Source organism: Saccopteryx bilineata, chromosome 5, assembly GCF_036850765.1.
Source record: "Saccopteryx bilineata isolate mSacBil1 chromosome 5, mSacBil1_pri_phased_curated, whole genome shotgun sequence".
Lineage (NCBI taxonomy): Eukaryota > Metazoa > Chordata > Mammalia > Chiroptera > Emballonuridae > Saccopteryx > Saccopteryx bilineata.
Genome location: NC_089494.1, coordinates 240,537,522 through 240,560,039, shown reverse-complemented (window position 1 = coordinate 240,560,039; position 22,518 = coordinate 240,537,522). Strand labels below are relative to the sequence as shown.

General features: G+C 38.1%; 1 long non-coding RNA gene across 1 annotated transcript; it reads left to right on the top strand.

The window, feature by feature from the left end:
- The first annotated feature begins 2,617 nt into the window (after window positions 1-2,617).
- On the top strand, window positions 2,618-4,222 carry LOC136306745 (uncharacterized). Its single transcript, XR_010725674.1, has 3 exons — window positions 2,618-2,655; window positions 3,740-3,871; window positions 4,160-4,222. It is a non-coding gene; the product is annotated as an uncharacterized lncRNA (long non-coding RNA).
- The last annotated feature ends 18,296 nt before the right edge of the window (window positions 4,223-22,518 follow it).

The following is a 22,518-nucleotide window of genomic DNA, read 5'->3' as shown; positions in this document are numbered from 1 at the left end:
CCTCAAAAAATTAAAAATGGAACTGCCTTTTGAGTTTGCTAACTTTTATTGTTAAAAACAGAACTGGGCAGTCATGTGTGTGCTTGCTTTCAGAGCAGGGCCGTTAATTGCAAATTATGGATTGCATTCCTGCTTGGGAGGGGCCATTGTGTTTGCTAATGTTTGCTGGAGAAGGTATCTTTGTGCGCCCAGCCAGTTTTGCAGACAGAACAGAGAGAATGCAGAGTGCTGAAGAAGAAGCCAGTTTTACAGAGAGAGAGAGAGAAGGTGTCAGATGGGGAACCAGACTGGAAGGGCTTTGGGAGTTCCACTGAGACTGGTGGGGCCTTTGATTCGAGGAACCAGCGAAGTTTTTTCTGGTTGTGGAACCAGAGAATGCGTCAGGGCTTTGGGAGCTCTGAATGAATGAATAGGAAGTGTTTTCCCTGTGTGTTTGCTTGTCGGCCAGTGCGAGACTTCAGTAAAGGAATGGTCCACCAGTTTTTGGCTCCACTGTTTCTTTACCGTCTGTTCTGTTAAGCCTAATCAGGAGGGACCCAAAACATTGAAGACACGAACAAAATCCGTCGATTCCACACCAAAGCTTTATTGTCTAGCTTGGCCAAGTGGCGGCAACTCTGACAGAAATCTAAGGGAGAGCGTGCTGGCCCTTTGTTCTACCTAGTTTTTATAGTTTTGCAAGTGGGAAGTACAGAAGCAAAAATTGCAATTAGGTGCCCTTTACCACTATTGGTTATAGTCATATGTCCTTTAATATGATAGGACCACATTCAATTTGCAAACTATACATCATTTTGGAGAAAACAAAATTTTCTAAGTCAACACAATGGTAGAAAGATTAAAAGGCATTCCTATATTATCTAGTGTTCATCTGCTATCTCTGTCCAGAGTCACACGTGTTAACTACACGCATTTACATAGGAGAGGTAATTTCTGTGGGGACAAATACCCGCAAATGGCTCATTACTATAAGAAAAGGTTTATTTTGGCTTTTCTCTTCCTGCACCTGGCTAGCCATTCATCCCTTTCCCCACAGGTGTGGTGGAATGTCAGGGAATCCATGTTTTCCTTCCCTTTGCATTTACAATACAATGCCAAGGGCCATCCTGGTTTTAGGCCAATTACACAGTACAGGGATTATTCTCAAAATTTCTCTGCACACCTTAACCCAAATTAATAAAATGTTCTTCAAGCCTCTTAAAATATTAATATTAATTCTGCAGCTTTTGGTACTTTACAACACCTGCGGGTGAAGAGGCTCAGTGGCTCCTCAGTTCGGATTCAATGAGAACCTGCATGTGAATAGCCAGGATGGTGGTGGCGCTACATTGGGCCATAGGGTGCCCAAATATTTGGTGAAGCATTATTCCGGGTATAGCCATGAAAGAGTTTTTGGATAAGATTAACATTTGAGTCAATAGACTGAGTAAAGTAGATTACTGTCCCTAACGTGGGTGACCTTCATCTAATAAACTGAAGGCCAGAATAGAACAAAAAGGCTTTCAATCTATAACTTGCAGTATCCATTCTCCTGGTTCTCAGGCCTTCAGACTCAGACTGGAACTGCATCATCCCCTCTTTTAGGTAGCTAGCCTACAGACTGCAGATTGAGGGATCTCTTAGCCTTCGTAATTATATAAGCGAATTTCTTAAAATATACACCTGAGTGTGTGTGTGTGTGTGTGTGTGTCCTGTTTGGTTTTGTTTCTCAGGAGAATACTGACAAAAGCATTTACTGTTTTTTCCAGCCAAAGTCTGACTGACTGTAGACTCCTGAACTCCCTTTTAGAGCAATTCCTTTTGAAAACTTTTAATTGTAAACCCATTCTCTATCTCTTTGAGATGTAAATTTTCTACCACCCAGAAATGCCTCATCAAGGACTTGAAAGCCATCTCCTTGAAATGCAAACATTCTGTGAGCTATCTCCCCTGGCTCTCATAGCCTGCAGGAGGGTAAACCAAACTTTAGTGCTAATCTTCTCCAATTTGTCAAACTATCTCCTGACCAAAAGATATGAAGAGTTTGTTTCTCCTCAGAATGAATGCTAATTAACAAATACAGACGGCCTAGTCACTTTGACCAACTCCCAACCCCTCGTAATGATTGGTACATTTACTTTAGCACATCTGTAGCATTTAAAAAGCCTCTGTGGAAAACAGTAGGGAGATTCCTCAAAAAATTAAAAATTGAACTGCCTTTTGACCCAGCTATCCCATTTTTAGGAATATACCCAAGAACACCATAGCACTGTTTCAAAAGGAGAAATGCACCCCATGTTTATGGCAGCATTGTACACAATAGTGAAGATCTGGAAACAGCCCAAGTGTCTGTCAGTGGACAAGTGGATTGAAAAGCTGTGATACATATTGTAAGGTCTGTGGATAGAGGGATGGTCACATGGGGAACTCAGACCCACCCACTTTGGCTAGGACCGCCCACAATCAAGCCCGCCAAAGGAAGCTTCCCAAGAACCATTTGGAAAGAAGCAATCGTCTGCCAGCCAGTGAAATTTCACTCGGCGGGGAAAAATACCTTACATTTTTGGTGCTGAAAACCCAGAAGGAGTTAGAAGTCTGCAAGGACCGCTCCTTTCCTTTCCCCTCCGAGAAAGAACCAGGATCTCCGATCTCCAACCCACTTCGGTGCACGGTGCGGTAAGTCCCCTGCCTCCAGCTTTCCTCTCAGTTCTTTCCTCCGAGACTCCCTGTCCGAAACCATAGCTACGTCAGGGAACTCTTTTCCATCTGAGTGAGTGTGTGCTTGTGGAGACCTCCCCAAGCACATCCACTTTCATCCGTGGCTGGACCTTGAGTTTTTAGGATGCGAATACTCAGGTCTGACCAATTCGAGAACTGAGGGCAGCTGTGAGCACACAGGAATCTCTCTCCCTAAGGAAGAAGAAACTGTTCTTCTTCTCTGCTGTGGCCAGGCCACAGAACCCACTCAATTAGCCTCCTGAAGGGACTTTCGGTGTTAACGCCCTCACCAATTTAACTATCACCAAAAAAGCTGGGAACTGATTGGAGATCTCTTACATACATGGCTCCTAATTATTTGCACACCTGTCCTTAATCTCTGTGCTGCTCGTTCCACCGCACGGCCCTTTTTCTGACCAGAGAAACCTCACCTAAAACCTCCATTCCTAATCTTTCCTTCTCCGTGGACTCCAAACTCTCTCTCCCCTCCCTTCGCAAAAACCTATTTCTTATTCGCCATCTACTACCATCTCTTTCTCCTCCTCTGCTGGCCCCTCCCTTCACTGTGCTCTCTAGTCCCTGCTCTGCCAGGCCTTTCTCAGCCTGGCATTGGCTCTTACACCGGTTTTCAGGACGTCCAACCCCAATTTTCTTACAGGAAGTTCCTGCCCTGTCCTGCCTTTGGCTCCAGCATTTTTCCTGCAGGATCTGGGTGCTGGGCTCCGCACGAGCCCTCCTCCTCTTATTCCCAATCCCCCAAACCCCTATCAGGAACCTGTGAACACCGCATTTAAAGTTTTTAACGGTCCCAACTAGTAGAAACAGGCCTGTTCACCAGGCCCCCATGCAGCAGAAGGTAATGCTCCAAACCCAAACTCTTGTGGCAACCCTGTGACCAGCAGAGCCACCAGCAGCTTGCTTTAAGTGTGGCAAGCAGGACCACTGGCCCCGGCAGGGCCCCTGCCGGTGGCTGCCCACTGAGCCCTGCCCTGACTGCAAGCAGCCCAGTCACTGGTGGAGTGATTGCCCCTTTGGGCAACAGGTTTTTTCCTCAGCACCTCTACATGGAGGACAAGCCGCCCAAATGGAAGGCCAATCCAGCCAGGTGGGTGCATCGCTCGAACTCCTAGGACACGGCCTGGACTCGGAGAACCCAGGGTTCTGCAACAAGTGGGTAAGTCAGTCCATCTCATTTCTTGTGGACATGGGGGCTGCTTTCTCTGTTTTTGCCTTTACACTCTGGACCTCTAGTTCCCTCACAGGTTTCGGTTATGGGAATGGATGGGACCCTCTTCCTTTCCCCTTTTTATGCCACTCCTGACATGCAGTTTTGCCTCAAGCTTGCCTCCTTATAGGACCTCTGGCAGTCAGAACCAATGGACTCCATCCATCTCCAGCTCACCAAAAGGCTGGACCCTGCAAATTCCCCTATTACTCCTCTCTTTTTTTAAAATCCTTACAGGACCGCATCTGCGAAGTTTCTCCAGTCACAGCCACCACCTTCTGATCTCCCCTTCCCCATGACTCCCCTATTCAGTAGGAAGTAGCCAGACGAATAAACGGCACCCCTTTTTTTCTATTTAACACAAAAGGTCAGAATGTAAGGTCGGTGGATAGAGGGATGGTCACGTGGGGAACTCAGACCCACCCACTTTGACTAGGACTGCCCACAATCAAGCCCGCCAAAGGAAGCTTCCCAGGAACCATTTGGAAAGAAGCGATCGTCTGCCAGCCAGTGAAATTTCACCACGTCATAGTAGCTCCACTTCCCTAGAGGGACCCTTTAAATATCTCCCATGCGGTTTAATCCGTGCAACTTCCCTAGCCTCCATCTCCTCCATCTTTCTTTCCTCGGGGCCAGGGAACCTTGCCGGGCAGGGTGTGTGCTCTGTACTCAATAAAGCCATTTATTATTCCACACTTTGTGGCTCTGGTCCGTTCCTTCCTTCTCAGTGGGGAAAAATACCTTACACATATATACAATGGAATACTATGGGGCCATGAAAAAGAAGGAAATCTTACCTTTTGCGACAACATGGATGGACATGGAAACTATTATGTTGAGTGAAATAAGCCAGGCAGAGAAAGAAAAATATCATATGACCTCACTCACTTGAGGAATCCAAGGAACAATGTGAACTGAGGAACAGAATTGAGACAGAGGAGAAATCAAAAGGACCAGAGGAAAAGATGACAGAGGGAAAGGGGATGATAGGATGGGATAAAGCTGAAGGGAAGTGGGAGGGTGCAACGGGGAGGGGGGCAAGGGAGATGTTGATGGGAATACGGGGCAAGGGGGATGCATTCGGGGCAACACTAGAATCTATGTAAACACAATAAATTAATCAATAAAAAAGCCTCCTGTCTTTTGTTTTGGTGGAGTTGAGCCTAGTTTGCACTGAAGTCTGTTCCCCTACTTTAGTAATCTGAATAAAACCTGTCTACAGTTTTCAACTAGTGTCACATGAGTAATTTCCTTCTGATTCTGCTTGGTCACTCTGTAGAACAGAAACTATCCTTGGTTCTGACCTGTGGTGGTGCAGCAAATAAACCATTGACATTGAATGCTGAGGTCGCAGATTTAAAACCCTGGACTTGCCTGGTCAAGGCACATATGGAGTTGATGCTTCCTGCTCCTCCGTCTTCTCTCTTCTCTCTCTAAAATAAATAAATAAAGTCTTAAAAAAGAAAGCAACTAACTTTGGAGATGTGTTTAGGAATACAAAAGGTGATACAAATTTATTTAAGATTCTTTTTTTTCTGCTGCTGAAGATGAGGCCCCACCACTTTGTCTTTCAATGGATTCCACAAATTATGGAGGTGGTCCTGGTAGTGTTGGTAATAGTAATAGTGTTGGCCAAAAGCTAATATTTTGTTGATTTTTATATATAATACAAATCCCTCTTTATAATGGAAAAACTAAGGCAACAGAGAAGTTTAGTGCTTTACATTAGAAATAAACATGAGGAAGTAACAATGAAAATGGAATGGAAAGAGCAGATAAAAGAAACAACATGGAAATAGAATCAAAAGGAAATAAAGTTTAGATTGAAAGATTTTATGTTGTGTTCTTGCTTTTTGTCTTTTGTTTTGCTTTTGATCTAGGGATTGGTTACATGGTCAAATAATAACTGAGATGGTCTTGAAGAATAAGATAATAAGTTTGAGGAGCCACTGAGCCATTTCACCCGCAGGTGTTATAAAGTATCAAAGGCTACAGAATTAATATTAATATTATAAGAGGCTTGGAGAACATTTTATTAATTTGGGTTAAGGTGTGCAGAGAAATTGTGAGAATAGTCTCTGTACTGTGTGATTGGCATAGTCAGGATGGCCCTTGGCATTGTTTTGTAAATGCAAAGGAGAGGGAGGCATGGATCCCCAGACATTTCACCACACCTGTGGGGAAAAGGGTGAATGGCTAGCCAGGTACAGAGAGAGAAAAACCAAAATAAACCTTTTCTCATAGCAATGAGCCATTTGCGGGCATTTGTCCCCACCAAAACTATCTCTCCTATGTAAATGCATGTGGTTAACATGTGTGACTCTGGACAGAGAGATGGCAGATAAACATTAGATAATATAGGAATACCTTTAATATGTAAAGAGACATGTTTCTACCATTGTGTTGGCTTGTAAACTTTGTTTTTCCAAAAGGATGTATGGCTTGCAAATTGAATGTGGTCCTATCATGTTAAAGGACATATGACTATAACCAATAGTAGTAAGGGGCTCCTAATTGCAATTTTTGCTTCTGAACGTCCCACTTACAAAACTATAAAAACTAAGTAGAACAAAGGGCCGGCGTGCTCTCCATCAGATTTCTGTCGGTGGGCTCCGCTTGGCCAAGCTAGACAATAAAGCTTTGATGTGTAAACGACGGACCTTGTTCCTGTCTTTCATGTTTTGGGTCCCTCCGAATTTGGCTTAACAAGTTCAGCTTTCATTAAACTGTTTATATGAAGATGCCCAACAGGTATTTAAAAATACAGGTCAGTTGCTCAAGAGAAAAGTGGAAGCCAAGTGAAAGGAATTTTGAAAAACCCAGTAAGATGACATTTATTTCATTATGCTTATTTATTTATTTGTTTGTTTATTTATTGTAAAGCCAGTAGTCATGGCCAGCATCACAGCTACCTGGCTCTTGCAGGTACACATTTGATCCAGACAGACGGTAATAAAATTACAGAGCCAAATACTGGTGGTCCATTTTCTTTTCATCCTAGCTCGCACCCAGTGGGCAAGAAAAGACACACAGCAGGAAACACTTCCCTTTCCATTCAGGGCTCCCAAAACTACAGACTCATCTGAGTTTTCCTAGAATAAAGGCTCCCACCTCTTTGTCTCCATTTTGGCTGTCTCCTCTCCCTCATGTGGCCTTTCTCTCTCCTCTGGAACAATGTCATCTCTCCAAAATGGCCTCCTAGCTCCTCCTTTTAAAACTTTCCGGCGTGAAAGCCCTCCGCCAACATACATGAGCATAACCAAACCCCTTCCCAAGCAAGAAAGCAATCAGCTCGACCTGTGGTGGCACAGTGGATAAAGCGTCGACCTGGAAATGCTGAGGTCGCCGGTTCGAAACCCTGGGCTTGCCTGGTCAAGGCACATATGGGAGTTGATGTTTCCAGCTCCTCCCCCTTCTCTCGCTCTGTCTCTCCTCTCTCTCTCTGTGTCTCTCCCTCTCCTCTCTAAAATGAATAAATAAAAATAAATAAATAAATTTAAAAAAAGATCATATATTAAAAAAAAAAAAGGCAATTAGTTGCCCATGTGGGCAGTGGCCATCTTTAACAGAATGGGCAAAATATATCTTATCTGTCCAACATTTACATATTGACAAGTAGGAAAAGCGACAGAAAGAAACCTAAACAAGGCCTTGTTTAAAGGTCTGCAAGAAGAAGAGGCAGAAGTGAGGCCTGAGACATGCATTTTTTTTCTCCAGGCATTTAGAGTCATTTAACTCCAGGGAGGGGAGAGATCAGTTTAAGTAAGCAAATTTTCAAGAGTTCTAAATGTTTCAGAGTTCATGGAGGGATGAGGGATTACTGAGAACAAAATACAGAAGTTCAGGGTAAACAGCAGAGTCTATCAAGGGAGCTATTTCTCTGAAGTCAAAGGCAGAAGCCAGATTGCAAATGTTTACAAAGGGAATTGTTGGTAAGCAAGTGATGGTTGTTTGTTCTGTTCAGATGATGGGAGTTGAAGAAGAAGAATGAACAGAATGGCAGAAAAAGTTGAGTGAAAGAAATGAGTTTTAGGATCAGAGAGGTTTTCCTTATTGAAAAGATAAAAGTGCAGAAAAAGTTGAGAAAACAGTTAACATAAAAAACTGGGGGGTTTTGCCCCTTTTTATTGAAAACTTTTTATTACTTTTTTATTTTTTGTGTTAGGTATATTAGGTTTCACCACTTTCAAACAATCTTCAGTGATAAATAGACTTCTCTCTGTAGTTCATTTTCCATCTATAAATTTGGAATAATAATAATTTTTTTCCTGGCTTGTCTAATTGGTTTACTCACTCAGAAGGTCCAAAGTAGAATTGTTTGTGAAACAGATTACAAAATATATAAGTAAAATTAAAACATAAAATATAATTATACAAGAAGTTTAAAAATTAGTGTTATTATTGCTTATTTCCTGTTCCTTAGAATGCAAGAAGAATTCCCTGCCACCACACATGGACCTGCCTGAAACAACCTCAACTGCTTGTAGCTATAGATCAGTTTTGCTGTTTTTCTATTCAACTGTGTCCTCATTCTAAAACTCTAAGTGTATAAAATAAGAAAAAATACCATTGAAATAGCTGTGGGTCAATTTTTAATAAAAATGACCTACCATTGTTCATTCGTGTATATAAACTGACATATCTGCATCATTTCCATTACTCAGGAATCCATTCTGATTCTTAGTGTACTGTGGTTATCATATGATTATCTATGGCATCAATTTTCCTGCCTGTTCTATTCCCTTTTTACAAGCTGTAAGCATCATAAACTTGGGAGATTTTATTGGAAAGTCAAGATGGCAGAGTTATGGAAATGACTCAGAAATGATGCTTCCCTACTCAAATAATGTTGATTTACTTGTAATGCTAAGCACACACTCCACTAAGTCATACACAGTTCTTGGGAGAGGGATGACTAATTAGCTCAGAAACTTATCCGCCCACATGCTCTGCTGATTCCAATACATTAAAACATTTTATTAGCCTGTAAGGTCAAGAAATCTTACTGTGTGGGTAGTATTTCTAAAAATTTATTAGCAGTAGCCTGACGTTAGTTCCTTTGCATCTGTAGATTGGAAATAAATCCTTCAAGTAGAATAGCTCATATACTTATTTCTTAGAACTTCGTTTTCACATAGAGTTCTCCACAAATATTGAAATTTTTAACAAGAAATAATTGTTGGTAAAGTCAGATCAGTAATTATTTACATGTTGACAAATAAATTTAGTTGGCAAAAATAAAAATGTTTAATGTCTTATATTCCTTGCAATATAAGATAAAGAATTGAAAGCTCAAAGATGTGTGTGTGAAGTGCCTTCTTTAGTATTTCTTACCAATAGGTCATCTGCAGCAAATATTTCTAAAGAATGACATGTATCAGGATATCAAATATATAGTTGTCAGTGATAGAGCTACAAACAGAACCAGAGTAACTGAATGTTCTAATAGATCTGTAACCATAAATGACATTAACTTATATTCAATCTTTATCAAATAGAACACACACAAATTGAAATTTTAATTTCCAACATTCCCACCATAATCATTAGTTGAGCACAAAAATATTACATTAAATTAGACTATCACGTTCCATGTTCAATTGTGAGAATGATATTCATCTTAGTTTGCTAGCATTGACTAAGTCTTACAGTCAAGTGCACTGTCTTCTTTGCATACAAAAGATGGCAACATTTATTTTCAGGCAGATAATTGCTTTATCTGCTAATTACTTAAATATCTCATACATTGGATTAGCATCTTGTACTGCAAAAATAACTGAAACAATAATCTTGTAGTAAAAGGGAAAAAAATAGGAATCAAAACAAAGCCATAGGGCAAAGAATGAGTTTAGTTTAATTTTGTATGTAGAAATAATAAATAGATTAACCTAAAGCAGAAAATATTTAATGTTCACATATTTTGCAACCTTTCAATAAGTATGATATTGTCCCAAGTAACTATATTAAATAAACCTGCAATGGATGTTTTCTTTCTTTCTTTCTTTTCTTTCTTTCTTTCTCTCTCTCTCTCTCTTTTCCTTTCTTTTTTAATTGATCATCATTTTCCACTTAATTGCTATATTCTAAAGACTACCTACAAGGAAATATAAAAATATTTGAAGAAAAATAAAAACAGACTTACATTGGAGGAGATCAATAAGAAGACATGACTGCCAGCTTACCCTGCAGGCTGGGCCCAGGCAGCAGGGTACTCCCCACTCCCTACCCCTCACCTGACTTTGGAATCTGTGTCCTCTTGTCTATCCATCCCCAAAAGCCGCCCCACAGATACAGCTTGGAGATAACATGGTGATGAAACTATCTGGACTGAGCACATGCCTAAACCCAGTTAAAGCCCCCTGGGTACGTAACTGAACCCATTTAAGCCCCTGTATAAATTTTAACATTTGGCAGGCAGATGAGAAAAACCTACTGGTCTTCCAGCCACCCAAAATCAGCTTCATATGTAAGTTGCTTTGCTACTGAAACTATCACCTACCAGTCTGGAGTGGCCTGCCTCTTTCCTTGGTCTCTCCCAGCCTTCTGTTTCTGATTATATCCCACAGAAGGTCCTGAGGAGGCTGCCAACTAACAACTTAATCATTTTTTTTTTTTTTGAGAGAGAGGGAGAAACAGGAAGGGAGAGAGAGGGAAAAGAGAGCTGAGAAGCATCAACTTGTAGTAGCTCTACTTTAGTTGTTCACTAATTGCTTCACATCCATAGTTAACTGAAGCCTCAAGCTGAGCCTGTGCCCCCTTGCTCAAGCCCACAGCCTTGGGCTTCAAGCCAGCTACCTTTGGTCCCGAGCCAGCAACATTGGGATCATGTTGATGATCCTGCTCTCAAGCTGGTGACCTCACACTCAATCTGGCAAACTCAGGGATTCAGGGACCTCAGCATTCCAGGTCAATGTTCTATCAACTGTGCAACCACCGGTCACACTCAATTTCATAAATTCATTGCTCGTAAACCTTATATGGAAGATCATAATCCTGCGAACAAAATTAGTTCCCAAATTCCTTCAACATTAAACATTTTTCTATACTACAAATGACACTTTCCCACTCCTGTCTAATCCTTCCTCATTCTGACACTTTCCACTCACCCAAAATGATGCAATTATTTTATGTGCATATTTACTCCTTTAAGATATAGAGTTCTGATAGTGAATCATGGGTTCTAACTGTGCCTACATTCTAAATTATTCAACTGTGCTCCAAAACTACAAGGAAGAAGAGAAGGAAATGCTAGTGAGGAGCTTTGAGTCCATTCTAATAAAAGTGTTTTACTCACCATCTTTATTTATGTGTATGAACTGACATGTTTGCATATCTTTGGGGAGAAAAGGGTACGGAGAAGAGTATGGGTTACTGGAACGTTATAGGTACAAATTCATTTCCAGCTTTTCCTGCAAAACTGAGGATATATCATACTCCATCTCAGCATCAATTTTTGACCTATAAAATAATGAGATCAAGTCAAATGATCCCTAAGATTCCACTTAACTCAAAATCTTCATGCTTTGTGCCCAATAACATGCACCCAGAATCTCAGTACATATGCAAATGAAATGTGGATGAATTGGAGCTTTCCATAATGTGGGAAAACCTATTTTTAAATATTTAAAATGAGAAAATCAATAACCATTTACGGTAATTCAAGAGAAATATATGTTCAACATTCTTGCCATAGCTAAAGGAAGTCACATAACTTTGAACTTCTTTTTTTTCTTGTTAGAAATAAGTCATCCTCCCTTAGAGAAGATGGAAATACTTCACTTACCAAATCGTCTAGTCTTTTAAAAGCACTACACTGATGTAACTGTTTCAGTCGGAAAGCGAGAGCTCTACTCCACTTAATGTAATATCTACACCAGATCTTTATGAAGCCCCAGAGTTTTATTAATCTCAGTCCTTTTCATGTACATTTTACTTATTGAGCTAAAGTTATAAACCCCCAAGACTTTTAATACCCATTATACCTACTTAAACCTAGCTGAATTTCTTGAAGCCACAATAAGGAGTTATTTTTTAGCACATATGAAAGGGTAAAAGTCTTCCATTAAGCTAGTCTTATAAAGACTGAAGAAATTATGTACTGCACAATAATAAGAGTAAAAAGAACACTAAGAATAAGAAAATGAACATATTATTCATATCAGAAAATTTTCATGAATATTTCAGTGAATTAGAGATTGCAGTTATGTGAACAAGAATAAGAGTCACTTTTTATATGAGTAATTTATAGACTAAATGTCTTGTCATGTGGAATGGAGGCACCCAAGTTTTGTGTCAGCTACGTACTCATAGGAAACTCAAGTTTGGATTATCTTGAAGTAGGCATTCTGGGCATCCATTTGCAGGAGAAACCCTGATGTTTTGATGTTTTTATCACTAGGGAAAAAAGGCTCAGGATCTACATGTTTTGTTCGAAGAAAAATAATCAGCTGAAACATTGTTATTAAGATAACTTCTGGCTTAAGACCTTATCCATTCCCAGGAACTCACCCCAAATCTTGGTACATGGAGGAGATAAAAAAAATTTTTTTCTCTATCTATATTACTAAAATCTGCCTTTTACAATATGTATTACATCGAAAGGAGAATAATATTAAACTTGGATTATTTTGACCAGCATGTACAGATGGATAAAAGGACTGAGTTTTGGAGGATAAATGTGACAATCTCTCTGATTTTATTCAGGAACGTGAGAGTTTTTGGATTTCTCTTTTTTTGCAATTACAAATGTAAACATAGATGGTGTCTTATTATCAATAATGTAAACTTTTTTATGTCTCAGATGGTTTGAACTGGCAAGACATAGTTCAAAAAAAGGGGGGAAAAATAGACAAGATATAATTCATAGATCCAAGTTTTTTCTCTGTGCTCTTTGAACGATGTCTCTATATTGGGTTTGAAATGGATTTGTATTGCTTGTTCAAACAGTAATCATTAAGTCCTGAGCTATTTTCCAATTTGGAAAATAATGGGATTACTTTCATGGACTATGGAATGCTTTTAGAGAAGATGCATATATATATATTTCTTTTCTAAAAGTATTCTACAGTGTATGAGAGTAATCCCATTGCATATATGCATACATACATATTTCTTTGAAGGTACTATGTTTTCAGGTCTCTACACAGAAAACCTAGTTTAACTGCTGCAGTTTCTTGAGCCACAAAATAAACGATGCAGCAATCAAACACTTAATATTAATTTACTTCTAATGCTATAGCCTGTGTAAGTTCAGGTTCATAGGGCTGTGAAGGGGAAATATGTCATAAACAAGACAGCAGTGATGAGTCACATGCATTTGTAATCCTTTGGCCTAATTCAAACTTCAGTTCTGAATTTAAATCGCTTTAAAATAGGAAATGTGAGTATCGGTGGATTTAGACCACAGAAATACACACTACATTAAATACCTAGAAAAAGTAAATAAAATTCCTCCAAGAGATAATGATATACAAGCCCAGAACTAAGAGCTAATCAGGAACTGAGATCTCCAAGGCCTGCATCTCCTTTCTGGTACTGACCCACACTCTGCCACAACCCCTTACTAAACCAATGGACAGGAACTGAAGAAAACACCTATGTTTCTTATCATTCTTCAGGTAGGCTAAGTAATTTATATTGTAATGTCTTTTTAAAATACTTTTCTTACCCCTAGAGCATTTAGACTTCTTTACTCATACTTATTTAGAAATGACAAATAAAAAACAACACGTATTCTTAAAGGTAAAAACTCAGGTAGTTTAAAGAATGTCTAATCCAAGAATTCTGGTGTATATTATTCACTAATTTACTTATTTAGTCACTTAATAATTATTTGTGAGCTCTATGATGTGTCTGGCACAGCACTATGGATACAAATACATTAAAAAAAAAAAAAACGTGTCCTATGCCTTCAAGAAGCTCCGTCTGGTCTGTCTCATACATCCACATAGAAAAGTACAACGATATACATAAGGAAAGTAGAAGCACAAAAGAGAAAGATGTTTCTCTGTGGTAGAAAGAAAGGGATGTGTACAGGATGCCTGTATCAAATCAGATATGCTTTGTTCAGGCACCTGGTAAAACTTCCATTTAGTACTTGAAGGAAGAAACATGTTTAGCACAATGCCAGTTTACTGGTGAGAGGTTCTGCCCTCAGGGTGGAGCTCCAGTATGGAACTCCTGGGTGTAGTAACCTTTGGAACCACAGGGAGCTGCAAGGTTACCTTCTATTTATACTAGGAAGGTCTGTGGGGAGGAAAGTACATACCCACTTCTCGTGACCAGGAGAAAACCATCAAAAGAGCAGCAACATAACTTCCATTTCTATTTTCAAATCTGCTTAAATGTGTACAGTGCAATTCATTAAACTAAATTTGCAGTCAGAATTCTTGCTGCTAATGCAGATCATTTTAGTTTTCTAGAATCTGCAGGAAAAGGGAAATGGAATTGATGCTCAGATAGCCATGATACAGCATCCATTAGGAAAAATAAATTCTAAACAAAAAATATCACGGAAAAGTTCTTAGCCTCTTCCTTCTTCAAATATAGAGTGCCTCTTTCACTCTTTCAACACATGGTAAAATTCTGTTTTTGTCTTTGCTAGATCACTATCAGTAGTATTTTTTTTCACAGGGGTAGTATATATAGGGGGGTGAGGCTTGGGTGTGAAGAGAGAAGAGAAAGAGAAAATTATGCTTTTTCCACTGGTGGTATGATTTCTCAGCCTTTTATTTAAACTTTTGAAACTTTCCTTTAAAGTTTGAAAGACTTAAAAATCCCATTACTTAACTCTTTCCAAGCCTATAGTTTAATATGTTGAGTTTGCTTTTTGTATTTTGAAATGCTGCCCTTACCATTTTTTCATTAAAAGTTATTGCCTTCCCAACACCCTTACGTGATAAACACACACACACACACACACACACACACGCACGCACACACGCACACACAAACTCAGTAAACTAGGAATAGAAGAAATTTTTCTAAACTTGATAAAAAATATCTAAATTAATCCACAGATAATATTATGCTTAATGATAAGAAACTCCGAGCTCTCCTACTAAGACCAGGTACAAGGCAAGGATGCCCCCCTCTTCACTCCTTTTCAACATGGTGCTGGAAGCCTTTGCTAATGTGGCAAGGCAAGGAAAAGAAATAAAAGATGGACATATTTGGAAGGAAGCTTTTAAAATGTTCTTTACAAATTACATGATAATCTGCATAGAGAATCTGAAAGAATCTAAAAACTCCTGATGCTAACAAGTGACTATAGCAAGATTATAGGATGCAAAGTTTATATACAAAAGTCAACTGTCTTCCTACATACCAATAATGAAAAAGTGGGAATCTGAAATTAAAAACACATCATTACATTAGGACCTCCAAAGTGAAATGCTTAGGTATAAATCTAACAAAGGATGTACAATATTTATATGAGAAAAAATGAAAGAACTAAATAAATAGAGAGCTAATTCCATGCTAATGGATAGGAATGCTCAATATTGTCAATATGTCATTTTTGCCAGACCTGATCTATCGACTCAATGCACTCCCAATCTAAAACCCAGAAAGTTGCTTTATGAATATTGAAAAACTGATCCTAAAATTTATATGAAGAGACAAAACACAAAATAGCCAATACAATATTGGAAGCAAAGAACAAAGTTGGAGAACTGACAGTACCCAACATCGACTTATTATGAAATTACAATAATTAATAAAGTATGGTATTGACAAAATAATAGAAAAATGAATGGAACAAAATGCAGAGCCCAGATATCAACCCACTTGAATATAGTCAACTCATCTTTAGCAAAGAAGCAAAGGCAACAAAGGAGTAATGATAACCTCTTCAAAAAATGGTTTGGGAAGCACTAGACATCTATATGCAAAAAAGTAAAATCTAGATTCAGACTTTATACTCTTCACAAAATTAACACAAAATGGGTCATAAATCTAAGACCAGGTACACAAAACTATAAACCTCTTAGAAGATAATAATATAGGAGGAAACCTGAATGATTTGGAGTATTGTGATGCTTTTTAGATACAACATTAAAGACACAATTTATAAAAGAATAATAATTGATAAGCTGGACTTCATTAAAAATAAAAACTTCAACTCAGTAAAAATTCAATGTGAAAAGAATTGGAAGACAATCCACACAATGGGAAAATCTTTGCAAAGGACATATTTGATAAAAACTGCTATCCAATATATACAAAGAACTCTTAAAACTTGATTATGAGAAAATAAAAAGCCCAATTTAAAAATGGGCCGACGACCTTAACAGACACCTCACTGAGAAGATATTCAGCAGTGGTTCACTAGAATTACTGCAGTGCTTATTTCTCAATACATAGAGATATCAAATGTTTATTTTGTACACCTTAAACTAATATAATGTTATATGTCTGTTATTCATCAGTTAAAAAATATATACAGATGGCAAATAGGCATATGAAAAGATATCCCATATTAAATGTCTCTAGAGAACTACAAATTAAAACAACAGTGAGATACCACTACACACCTATTAGAATGGCCAAAATCTGTAACTCTGTCAACATCAAGTCCTGGTGAGGAAGAGAAGCAACAGGAACTTTCATTCATTGCTGAAGCGAATGCTGAATGGAACAGCCACTTTGAAAGACAGTTTGGCAGTTTCTTACCATCACATCCAGCAATCATGCTTCTTGATATTTACCTAAAGAAACTGAAAACTTATGGCCACACAAAAAAAACCTACACACAAATGTTTACAGCAGTTTTATTCATAACTGCCAAAACTTGGTAGCAACCAAGGTGTCGCTCAGTAGGGTAATGAAGATAGAAGCTTTAGTACATCCAGAGAGGACTGTTACTCAGCACTAAAAATAAATGAGTTATCAAGCCATGGAAACACAGAGAGGAAATATTACTTAAGTGAACATTACTAAGTGCAAGAAGCCAGTCTGAAAATGCTGCAGACTGTAGGATTCCAACAGTCATGATGTTCCGGAAAAGGCAAAACTATGAAGACAATAAAAAGGTCAGTATTGCCAGGGATGAAGACAACAGGGCATGGATGAACAGGCAGGACACAGGATTTTGAGGGCAGTGAAAATACTCTATAGTCTCTATGATATCATAATGATTAATAAATGTGTATTATTATACATCTGTCCAAACCCATAATATGTACCCAATCAAGTTGAACCCTAAGGTAAACTATAGACTTTTGGTGACTATGATGTGTTGACATAGGTTCACTGTTGGCAACAAATGTATCATGTTGGTGGGGGAGAAAGCTATTTCTGTATGGGGGCAGACAGTATATATGATATTGCTGTATCTTTCTCTCAATTATATTGTCCACTTAAAACTGCTCTAAAAAATAGTCTTTAAAAGAAGTACAAGATTGCCTCTCTGAAATGAAATTCAGTCTTCTTGGATCAAGGAAAGCAGGAGAATGTTGACTGAGTGGGCTAATGGAGAGAGAGGTAAGTCACTTCAAGTAAAAAATGTTTAATAACTACTGGCTGAATGAATGGATACTGAATACGAGTTTGTACTGTATTGAGAGAGTATTAATGTCTTCGTGTTTCTTCCAGTACTTAATATGTGTACCCTTGTCTAGTTACTCCTCAGCTCCCAACACAAAGCCCAGCATATGATTAACATTTAATTAAAATGAGCTAAATAAAATAAGGTTTATATGAATAATCACTGCCTTCAGGATATGGAGTAGAAATAAGAGCTTACCTTTGGAATCTAAGGATGGAATAATAACTCTTTACACAATATTATAACTAATTTCCTTTTTCTTTTCTTTTTTTTGTGACAGAGACAGAGAGAGGGACAGATAGGGACAGACAGACAGGAAGGGAGAGATGAGAAGCATCAATTCTTCTTTGTGGCACCTTTGTTGTTCATTGATTGCTTTCTCATATATGCCCTAACCAGGGGGCTACAGCAGACCAAATGACCCCTTGCTCAAGCCAGTGACCTTGGGCTCAAGCTGGCTCAAGCTGGTGGGGCAGAAAGCTCCCTCACGGGAGCCATGCTCAAACCAGATGGGCCCACGCTCAAGCTGGCAACCTTGAGGACTGGGTCCTCTGTGTCCCAGTCTGATGCACTATCCACTGCACCACCGCCTGGTCAGGAGACTAATTCTCTTTTTCAATGTCTCCAAGTGTCAGCCAACCTGAAGTTAAGGTGCCCAGCAATCATTCATTCAGACAGAGTAACTATTTGCTAAAAACAAACAAACAACAACTAAAACCTATCTACTCACTGAGATATAAAAAATGACTAGAAATTGGAAGTAGCTGATGTTGAAAGTTGATGTTCTTACAAATTTAATTATGTAAAATAATCTTTATTATATAAAAAATGAATTAATCTAGCTTTAAAGAAAGGACTGAAATATGGCCATTCAAATCCTATAATCTGTAAGAATGGAGGAATGATACAAATTAAAAAGTAAAAATCAATCAAAGGAATACATCCCTCTAGAAAATTGAAAAATATGTTACTTTGATCCTCTTATACCAGAATAGACAGAACACTTGAAAATATTCTGTAGAAAATGCTCTGTCAGCCTGCCTTAAATCAGTGTAATTCTTCTGATTATCTTTCCATTCTCCTCCAGCTGACTCAATAATGAATAGATGTTATCTATCTATGTCTCTACCTGGTAGTTCTGACATCATTTTTTACAGTATGTTTTTTTAATGAGTCTAAGCAAACAATTCGTTCTATCATTATTTTCCAAATTCATTAGAAATAATCAGAAAACTAGAGGCAGAAGTCAGATTTTACTAATAGAAAATGTGAGGGAAGAAAAGTCAGCACATTTTATGAAAATTGTATAAATAAGCCAAGCATGAAATGAAAACAATAATGGAGTTGACAATGTCAATCTAAAAGAAGTAGCAGAATAGCAGATAACATGTCTGGCTCTGAAACACCAACATCAAATATATTTTTACCTCATAATATTCCAGGGTTTTTTTTACAAAAGAGAAAATGAGAGTGAGAAAAATTAAAAAATCTGAATTTTATTTTGTTCTAAAATTTTTTGATGAAAAGACTTTATAAAAATCTGATGAGTTAATATCTCTTTTACATTTCCAACTTGATAAAAATACAAGTTTTTTTTCTTGCCTTCAAAGAAATAAGTCACCAAAGCTATTTAAACTTATTTTATAATTGAAAAACCCTCGAAGTGCCCAGTGCTAAATTTTTAACCTGGAATTCTTGTTCTTTATGTGGATTTCCAGGAGTCTAAAAAATCCTGAAATCAGTTGGAATGATTCATGTTCTTGTGTATATATGCATATTTTAAGAGGAGGTAAGGCTCCTTGATCATTAAGTATGTCAGTATTCATCAGGTTTCTCTAAGGAAACCAACCTATCTGTGGGGAGAGAGGAACACAGCGAAGCTAGTGACGGAGCACCGCCCAAGTGCAAGGGTCTGAGAACCAGAGGACTGTTGGTCCATCTCAAGGACAGGAGAAGACTGCTATCTTCTCAGATAGTCAGGCAAGGGAAAGAATGGAACCTTTCTCTGCTTTTTTATTTCATTCAGTTCTTATTTTGATGAGATGATGTCTACCATATTGAAGAGGGCAATCTGCTTTACTCACTTCACCAACTCAAAAGCTAATCTCTTCCAGATATACCTTCACAGACACACTCAGGAATAATATTTTTACCAGCTACCATGGCATTACTTGAGCCAGTTTAGCTGACACATAAAATTATCCATCACAGTATCTATGACCCACAAAATACTAGGAGTCATTGAAAATCCATTCAACTAACTTCAATAAAGTCACTTGATCTATCTTCAATTAATAAAGAAAAATCTGGTAGTGAGTCTAATTTATTTCTGATCCTATTTTATTTATGTTTGCATGAAACTAAAATTTTGGTTCTGTCCTTATTCATGTCCTCTAATGATGCATGTTCTTCTTTGCAACCTCAGCTACATTCTTGGCTGTTGAATCCTCTCTATTTTCATCTCTGATCACTCTCCTGTGCTATATGAACCAAAGCATAGCAACCTTTTATATATTTTTGCTCGATGTTTCTAAGTGAACTGATTAACATTCATTCAGTCAAATTATATTGTGACTTCTTAATTCCCTTTAACAATCAATGTTATCTCTTGTCTCTCAAGGTCAGTAATAAATCATGCCATGTGAGCCTTCTACTTCTTTTCTTATTATACAGTCTCTTTAATTTTGCTGAATAAATGTCTCTTCAATATTCTCTCTTCTCATTGTCAATATTTAACTTTAAGCATTTGTCAAGACTTACACAAGCAATTGCAACTTCCCTGAGTTTTCTCTTTCCTAAATCTACTCAGTTTCTCTTCACCAGAATAAACTACCCAAAAAGAAAGTTTTCATTGTTTTGTAGTGTTTTCAACACCTGATACCTACAACACTGTACTACATTTTTAAAACACGCATTCTTGTTTATCTCTTTACATAGTAATGCTCAATGTCTCACTCGCCTTTCTAGAAATTCAGCTGGTTAAGTGCACAGAATGTATAATTAATACTATAGCAGAGACAGGTATCTGTCTACCAACATTTGTACTCTTCTTTCTATATCATTGAGTTGTTTCTGGGGGACAGCTCCCGACCCCTGGACTACATTTCCAAGCTCCCTAATAATGCATGTGACTTGTTCTCAGTAGTGAAATGTTAGCAGAAGTGACAGATTGTTTGTAGGTCAGGGCTTTCAACAACTTGGTATGTAATACTCGCATTTTTGCCTTTCACTAGTTGAATGTAGAGAAGTCCAAAGCCCTGAGAGAAAAAAAAAAGGGGAAGCCAAAAGTGGAAAAAAACCTGAGTCCCTGAAGCATAACCTGGAGGCAGATTACTTTCCTGCCACGAGGACCTTCACTGGGGAACGGGAGTAAGTTTCTACTGAGTTAAGACATGTTTCTGTAAGTTGTTAAAGCTACTAATATGTTAATCAGTGAAGTATTTTGAAAAGAAATTTTATAATGTGCCTACATAGTATATACAGTATGTCCATGAAGTCGTGGTGCACTTTTGACCGGTCACAGGAAAGCAACAAAAGACGATAGAAATGTGAAATCTGCACCAAATAAAAGGAAAACCCTCCCAGTTTCTGTAGGATGATGTGGCAGCATGTGTGCATGCATAGATGATGATGTAACACGGTGTATACAGTGGAGCAGCCCAGGGCCATGCCAGTCAAGATGTGGATGGTACAGAGGAAAGTTCAGTGTGTCCTGTGGCTCGCTAAGTTCGAATCCATGACCAAAGCACAACGTGAATACCAGCGCGTTTATAATGAAGCTCCACCACATAGGAATAACATTACACGGTGGGAGTTGAAGGAAACGGCAGGTTGGTGGAGAAACCCTGTTCTGATAGGCCATCAGTCAGTGATGAGTCTGTAGAGGCTATATGGGATAGCTACCTAAGGAGCCCTAAAAAATCTGTGCATAAGCCCACATCGAACTGCACTGAATAGGTATGAAACTGGGAGAGTCTTCTTTTTATTTGGTGCAGATTTCACATTTCTATAGTCTTTAGTTGCTTTCCTGTGACCGGTCAAAAGTGCACCATGACTTTACAGACACACTGTATTTGTACAAATGGGTAAAGGAAGAAAAAAAAAAGCATTCCTCTCTTTCATTTCCCAAAATGTGGTTACAGTATGCAGCAAGTCCTTAAATAATGTTTCATTAACCTCATTATAACATTAATGAGATGCCATAGGAACTTAACTCTTTAAGTTTTAATAGTTTTGTGACTTTAGCATAAAATCAAAAATACTGTTTTGCTCAAGAAATATTAAAAAAAGAACAATACAAATAATTAAAGAGAATACTGTACAGAATGTGTTGACAACTAATTAGGCCAATGAAAGCATTTGGATGAGGGCCCAGTTAAAGCTATCCAAGAAATAGACTAAGCTACTTGAGTAACAATATTATGCACATTGCTTTTTCATATAAATCAGTGCAACTGTTTTGGGATTATTTATTTTGCCCAATTTATATGTCAATGGTTTTTCCCATTTTTGCATAGTCATTCAATCCATTTCAGTAAAATTAAATTAAGTGGGAAAGAAAAGTTAATCAAGTAGTTTCCCCTCCAGCACAATATCCTTCCCATAATGCATTAAAATTTTGTGAAATGCATTTATATTTTATGTGTGTGTCTGTGTGTGTGTGTGTTGTGTGTGTGTGTAATGTGGAGATGAATATATAATACAGAAATCTGTTTAGAATTGAAGTCTATGTAGATATATTCATTGAGCCTTTTGGATGTAATACAACCCATGATCAGAGAAAATATTACTCATTTTGTTGGTCTTACTATTGGTATAAGTTTGAAGTTTGAAGTCCACTTTATCCTTAATACTCCAAGTATGTACTGAGTGCTACACTATGGACCAAATGCATCAACCTCACCTGGCGTTTGTTGCAAACACAGAATCACAGTCTGAGCCCACTTGATTTGTATGCATGTTATAATTTAAAAAGCACTACTTTAGGTAACAAACAGGAAATAAAAAAAAATAGGTCATGACAGTTCCAATGGACTTTCACTACTCTAAG